Genomic DNA, 8,077 nt, shown 5'->3' on the forward strand with positions numbered 1-8,077 from the left:
CCAAAAAGAAAAAACTCCTTGATAGCTTTCACTACCTCCTTACCAACAACAGTCCAAGCAGCCTTAAGGAAATCAGCAGAAAACCCACAAGGGCCTTATTAGCTTTCATGTGAAAAATAGTATCTCTAATTTCTTCTTCTGTAACCTACTTTACCAATAAAATTGCTTTATCAGCAGGAATAACCCTAGGAATCAGCTATCTTATACGAGTAGCCTTTGCCTCATTTAAAACCATCTAGTTAGTACCAAGAACCTTCTTATAAAAAATCTCAGCCTTCTTCTTTCTGAGCTTTCTCCTCACATAATGAACAAAAAGGCCCAAGGTAACAACCGCAAAAATAGATGTGGTAGGCACGAGAATTTTCCATAATTGTTTATTTCCTGTGAGTCTGTGACCTTTAAATTTTTCTGAAGTCCTGGATCTGTTACAATTGCATTTGTTGAGTTCGTATTTGCAAAAGGAAACCAGAGAAATAAATAATATAGGTGTTGTTCTTTGTATTGCAAATTGAAGACACAATGTTAGGAAATTAATCCTATTTCCTAAGACCCGTGAGATGCGAAAAATAAGAAGAATGTGGAATAACAAAGATAAACAATCACACACGACGCAAAAATTTAAGTGGTTCGGCTTAACAAGCCTACATCCATTGAAGAAGACGACCCGAAGAAAATTCACTATCAAAAGATGAGTACAAGAAAGTAACAGGACGAGAAAACCACTCGAACCCAAAGCCCCAAATACACCCAATTCTCACTTTGCCCAAAGAAGAATAATAACAAGAGGGAAAAACTCTCTTTGATGTTCTCACTTTTCTCTCTATTGTTGACTCACCAAAACACAAAGCAAATATTGCTTTGGTTTTTCTCTCTGCGTTTATGTGCTGTGGACACACCCTTTTATAGGACATAAAAGTCGGCTAAGCAAGGCTCCTCCAATTCCAAATCGTAGAAGGAATTCAAGTCCAATTCATGCTCTGTAAAGGAAAACCAATTCCAAGAGCAACTAGGAATACAAAACGTGAGCCAAAAGGATCCTCTTTTAATGATGCTGGGTCCCACCAACTTTATGGTGAAAGTCACAAAACGCCAACAATCTCCCACTTGACTTGAATCCCATCAAGTTGCAACAAAGTGAATCTCCTCCGGATTTCTCCTCCCTCTATCCTCAAGCTCAAAGACCAACTGAAGCTGCACACAGCTTCAGTTTCTCAATAGTCACTCCTTTTGTTAGCATGTCTACCGGATTCTCAGTTCCACGAATCTTCTCAAGTAGCAATTGTTTACTTTCAAGAAGAAATCGAATGAAGTGATACCTCAACTGTATATGCTTTGTTCTTGAATGATACACCGGGTTCTTCGCAAGAGAAATGGCACTCTGACTATCACTGTGTAGAACGCCCTTCTCATTCTTCTTTCCCAACTCATCCAAAAAACCTTGTAGCCAAACCATCTCCTTTCCAGCTTCTGTCACTGCCACATACTCCGCCTCTGTAGTGGAAAGGGCTACAATTTTCTGTAACCTTGAGGTCCAACACACAGCAGTACCTTCTAGAGTATATACAAACCTTGTAGTACTTTTCCTGCTATCAACATCACCCTCTAGATCAGCATCCACGTAGCCCTGGAGCTTCAATTCTGCACCTATAAAGCAAAGGCACATATCTGAAGTTCCTTTCAGATATCGCAAAATCCACTTGACTGCCTCCCAATGCTGCTTCCCTGAATTACTCATGTACCTGCTTACAACTCCCACTGCATGTGCAATATCCAGTCTCGTACAGACCATTACTGTAGCACCTCAGATTTTAAAAGTCTTATTTTAGAGTTATTAATTTGATGCTATGATTATATTAATATTCATATTAGGCAATGATGTTAATTCTTGAGGAATTTATGATATTGTATGAATGATAATTGGAGATTGGTAGGTAGAATAGTAAATGGTAGGTAAAATAATAAATGGTAGGTATAATAGTATTTGGTAGGTGAAATAGTAAATGAAGGGTAGATTTGTAAATGAAATGCGAAATAGTATTTGGTTTTTTCCTATAAATAGAGCTCTTTCCCTTCACAATTTTCACCACTCATATCCTCTCTTCCACATATTCTTTCTTCTTCCGTTTTCTACTCGGTCTTTCTTCTTTCTAAAAGTGTTTACACGAAACAGAGAGAGAAAGGGCGAGACAAAGCGTTGCAAGAAAGAAAGAACACGAGAGAGAACGGACTTGAGAAATTAGTTTGAAAGATATACTAGTGGTGTTAGTCAGATTGGAGCAACTAGATCATTCAGGCCACTTTTTAGCTTCAGTCTAGAAGTAAGTAAATTCACTCCCCTCCTAAAATTACTTCATGTCATGCTATTTATTTATTCTTGTATCAAACTCTAAATGATTATTTTATTTACCTGTCATGGAGATATGTTGCATGCATGAAGGATTTCTAAAAGAATTATTTAGAAAGTTTCTATTTCTTTAAATGCTTTCCAAGTACAACAAGTTTATATTTGGAAACGTTTCCATTTTGAGAAAAGAAAGTTGAGAAATGATGTTGATTATAAGAAAGAAGAATGATGATAAACCCTCCTACATGTTGCCCTAAGATGCATCAAAAGAAGTACAAAGAAAAGTACAAGAAATGAGTTAAATGTTTATGAAATGAGGGCACATGTATGGAGGAGAGTATTTTTGGCCCCAAGATAAGTAAAGATGAGAGGAGTTCGGTACCGATACTCGGATGGAGGCGAAACCACTGAAGGAGGCTATGCCAGAAGGTGGTATTCCATCAACATGACCGTTGAGTGCACCAAGAAAAGAGTTAATTGACGGTCGGGCATGGCTGAGGCCACAGTTCAGTGCCATGATCACAAGGACCCGCAACCCTCGTACACAGGGGTACTAGTGTACGTGGGCCCTAATATGAGAAAATGATAATATAACTTCAACGATGATATACTATGATGATTTTCAATGATGATATACTATGATGATTTACAACGATGATATACTATGATGATTTTCAACGATGATATACTATGATGATTTACCATGATGATTTATAGCGATGCATTATGATGATGATTTATAAAGATGATTCATGACGATGATCTAATAATAGATGTAATAGTACGTATATGCTACGGAAGATGCAACCGTACGTACATGTATTATTATGGCTGGATGTATATTTATTTGTGAAAACAATTTTCAGAACTGAGAACAAGGAGCAAAACTATTTATGGTTGTGGATTTTACTTGCTGGGCCCCCTTTGGGCTCATTCAGTTTTATTTCTTGTTTTCAGGTAGAAATGACGCTGGAATAGAAGGCCGGAATGGGGGCGGGAATAATTATTAACTTTCAAAGTCTTTTCATATCAATTATTGTAATAATATGATATTCCGCAACTAAAGTTTAATGTTTATTAATTTTGTTTGTAATAAAATCTCTTGAAGAATGTTTTATACATTGATCGTATCCTCAAAAAAAATCAAGTACTCTGATAATCCAAAGATTCTTGTCTAAATTGTTTAATGGTTGTTATATTATCGATTGTGAAGAAATGGCGTCCCCGCCTCATAATAACCAAGATGGCAACACCGAGTTCAACAACTCCGGAAATGGAGAAAACGTTATCATCAACCATGAGTTAAGCCCTATGACAACGTTGGCGACTACTCTCATGAACCTGCTAGACGTGGCCCGACGCGGGAAAGGATCCACTAGCGAAGAACAACAAGGTTGCACGTTCGAAAGGTTTCGTCGGCAACAACCTCCTACCTTTGAAGGAAATGCGGGTGCAGAAGTTGCAGAAAACTGGTTTCTGCAAACCGAAAGGCTGCTAAAGGTGATGGACTGCGCCGAAAATAAGATGGTTAGGTATGTTACTTACCTCCTAACTGATCAAGCAAATCGGTGGTGGGAAACCAAGGAGGTACAAGTACGAAGCCGATTAGGAATAAAGGAAGAGGATCCCATTCCCTGGGAAGAATTCAAGAAAGAATTTTATGAACGATTCTTTCCTCAGACAGTTCGACAAGCCAGGGCCCAGGAATTTACGGACCTAGTTCAAGGGTCAATGACGGTAGAGAAATATGCTGCCAAATTCATCGAACTATCACGATTTACCCCTTATCTCGTGTCAATTGGAGAGCTAGAAGCGAGGAAGTTTGAAAGAGGACTGCAACCACGCATTATGAACCTTGTAGTAGGATTCCAGATTGGAAACTTATCAGACCTCATCAACAAAGCTGCGATAATCGAGCAGACCCAGAATGCAAGTTTGGGGTATTCCAACCAGAATGCAGATTCGGGGTATTCCCACCAGAGGAAGAGAAATGTCCCACAATGGAACCACTCAAGAGAGCAACCCAGTAAGAAGAGATTTCACCAAACCCCACAACGAAATATTGCACCACAACAACCCCGTCAACAAGGAAATGGTAGTCACCGTGTACCATGTCAGAAATGTGGAAAGCTTCATGCCGGGAATTGTCTGTTTGGGCAACCGGTATGTTACAGATGCGGGAAACCTGGACATATCCTACGAGATTGCAAGGCCTCTCCCAACAACCTAAGCGGTCAGAAACGCCTTGAGGAACAGAAGAACCACGCAACCACTCGGGTTTATGCTGTCACGCCTGGTGATGCATCAGCGTCCAATGAAGTGGTGGCAGGTACCCTCCCTATTTCTAATGGTATAGCTTCCGTTCTTTTTGATCCTGGAGCACCGCACTCATTTGTGTCATACTCCTTTGCTAAAGCAAGTAACCTAAAGCTAGAATCATTAGATGTAAGCTTATCAGTGACTACCCCCGTAGGAAAGACAGTCGTATGTACCTCGGTAGTTAGACGTTGTCCTGTATCAATTAAATGTCATGTCATGCCAACAAATCTTGTAATATTCAAGATGTGCGGGTTGATGTGATTTTAGGAATGGATTGGCTATCCATGTACCATGCGTGCGTGGATTGTTTCCACAAGGAGGTAATGTTTAGACCGCTGGGAAATGAAGAATTCAAATTTTATGGAGATCGAACTATCAACACGCCTAAGTTGATATCCGCACTGTATGCAACTCGATTAATCAGGAAGGGCTGTTTTGGATTTTTGGCATGCGTGTCAGAGGAGAAAGCAGAAGCAAAAATCGAAGAGAAACCCGTTGTACGAGAATTTACAGACGTTTTTCTGGATGAATTGCCGGGAATACCTCCCAATAGGGAAATCGAATTCACTATAGACCTACTACCAAGCACTGCACCCATATCCAAGGCTCCTTATCGGATGGCACCACGAGAACTCGCAGAGCTCAAGGATCAACTACAGGAACTACTCGACAAAGGTTTTATTCGTCCGAGTGTATCACCGTGGGGAGCACCTGTTCTATTTGTGAAAAAGAAGGATGGATCTATGCGATTATGTATTGCCTATGGGGAATTGAATAAGGTTACAATCAAGAATAAATACCCGCTCCCAAGGATTGATGATCTTTTCGATCAACTCCAAGGGTCGCAAGTATTCTCTAAGATTGACCTTCGTTTCGGTTATCATCAACTCAAAATTCGGGAGGAGGACATACAAAAGTCAGCGTTTCAGACAAGGTACGGACATTACGAATTCTTAGTAATGTCTTTCGGGTTAACTAACGCTCCAGCTGCATTTATGGACATGATGAATCGAGTATTTCGAGAACTTGTTGACGAATGCGTGGTAGTATTTATCGACAACATCTTAATTTATTCAAAGACTCGGGAGGAACACGAAGAGCACTTGCGATTGGTGTTGGACATTTTTAGGAAGCAACAACTTTATGCGAAGTTCAAAAAGTGTGAATTTTGGTTAGACAATGTGACTTTCTTGGGACACGTTGTCACCAAGGATGGGATAGCAGTGGATCCAAGTAAAGTAAAGGCGATAGTCAATTGGGTACAGCCGTCAAATGCCCATGAAGTACGAAGTTTCTTAGGACTTGCTAGCTACTACAGGAAGTTTGTAGAAGGATTTTCTCAGCTGGCAACACCATTAACCAGATTAACAAGGAAGAATGAAAAATTTCAGTGGACGGAGGAGTGCGAGCGAAGTTTCCAAGGGCTGAAGCAACGGCTAGTCACCACACCAGTTCTCACTCTTCCATCAGGGACTGGTGGATTTGTAATTTATAGCGACACCTCTCTTAAAGGCTTGGGTTGCGTGCTGATGCAACAAGGGAAGGTTATCGCTTACGCCTCAAGACAATTGAAGACCTACAAACGCAATTACCCAACTCATGATCTCGAGCTAGCCGCAGTAATCTTTGCTTTAAAGATATGGCGACATTACCTGTACGGAGAGCATTGCGAAATCTTCACAGATCACAAGAGCCTGAAGTATTTCTTCACCCAAAAGGAGCTCAACATGCGACAAAGGCGCTGGTTGGAACTACTAAGCGACTACGACTGTAAGATCAACTACCACCCTGGAAAGGCGAATGTAGTCGCTGACGCTCTCAGCAGAAGAACCACGGAGAGAACATTATCGGCCATGTTCACGATGCATCAGAAGTTACTCCTTGACCTGGACAAGGAAGGGATTGAGATAATTCAATCTTGCATGAGTAGCCTAACCCTGGAGTCAACCTTGTTGGAACAAATCAAGACAGCACAGCTTTCAAACAGCGAGTCAACTATAATTCGTGAAGGAATGGAGAAGGGGCTACAACCAGATTTCCAAATCTCCAAGGATGGAGTGTTAAGATTTCGTGACCGAGTGTGCGTTCCCAATAATGCAGAACTGAAGAAGGTCATCTTGTCAGAAGCCCATCAATCCTTATGTACAGTCCATCCGGGAAGCACGAAGATATATCGAGACTTACGCAAAAGCTATTGGTGGAATGGAATGAAGAAGGATATCGCACAATACGTGGAGCGATGCCTGACGTGTCAACAAGTTAAGGCAGAACATCAAAGACCTGCAGGGCCTTTACAACCTCTCCATATTCCTGAATGGAAATGGGAACGTATTTCGATGGACTTTGAGGATACATTGATCGTATCCTCAAAAAAAATCAAGTACTCTGATAGACCTTATAGATCTTTGTAAAAGCTTTTGTTGTAAAAGAAGAAAAGTGGCAAACTCAGCCTTAACGAGCTGGGGATGTTACAATTACATACATTAGACTTCCGATAGTTAAGGCGTAAGGTACCTTGCTCATGTATGCTTTCTCCTGATCTGTCTTTGGTGACTGATCCTTGGTTAGTTTGAAATGACTCCCCAAGAGTGTGCTCACTGACTTAGCTTCATCCATGCTAAATCTGTTGAGAATCTTCTTCATATACTTTGTCTGTGAAATTTTCAATGTACTATTGGCCCTGTCCCTGATGATTCTCATCCTAAGGATTTGTTTAGCAACACTCAAATCCTTCATTGCAAACTGCTTTGACAGCTGGTTCTTCAACTTGTTGATGTCTTCCATATTGGCCCCTGCAATGAGCATATCATCTGCGTACATAAGTAGAATAATGTAAGAGTTCTTAAGACTCTTGACATAGCAGCAATGATCTGCATTGCATCTCGTGAACCCAGTACTACACATGAAACTGTCAAACTTCTTGTACCATTGTCTTGAAGCTTGATTCAGGCCATACAAGCTTTTTCTCAGTTTGCACACTAAACTCTCCTGCCCCTGCACTGCGAATCCCTATGGTTGCTGCATATAAATTTCTTCCTCCAACTCATCATGAAGGAATGCAGTCTTCACATCTAACTACTCTAGATGAAAGTCCTCCGCCGCCACAATGCTCAGCACAAATCTGCTGGTTGTCATCTTCACCACCGGAGAGAATATGTCTGTGTAGTCAATTCCTTTTTTCTGCTGGAATCCCTTGACTACCAATCTTGCCTTGTAGCGTTTGCTACCATCATGTTCACCCTTTATTCTGAACACCCATTTGTTGTGCAAAGCCTTTTTACCTGCTGGCAACTCAATCAGCTCCCAGGCCTAGTTAGTCAATAATGAGTCTATCTCATCTTTCATGGCTAACTCCCACTTGATTGAATCTTCAACCTCCAAGGCTTCAACAAACGTCTCTGGCTCACCGCCATC

Source organism: Corylus avellana, chromosome ca8 (assembly GCF_901000735.1).
Source record: "Corylus avellana chromosome ca8, CavTom2PMs-1.0".
Classification (NCBI taxonomy): Eukaryota; Viridiplantae; Streptophyta; class Magnoliopsida; order Fagales; family Betulaceae; genus Corylus; species Corylus avellana.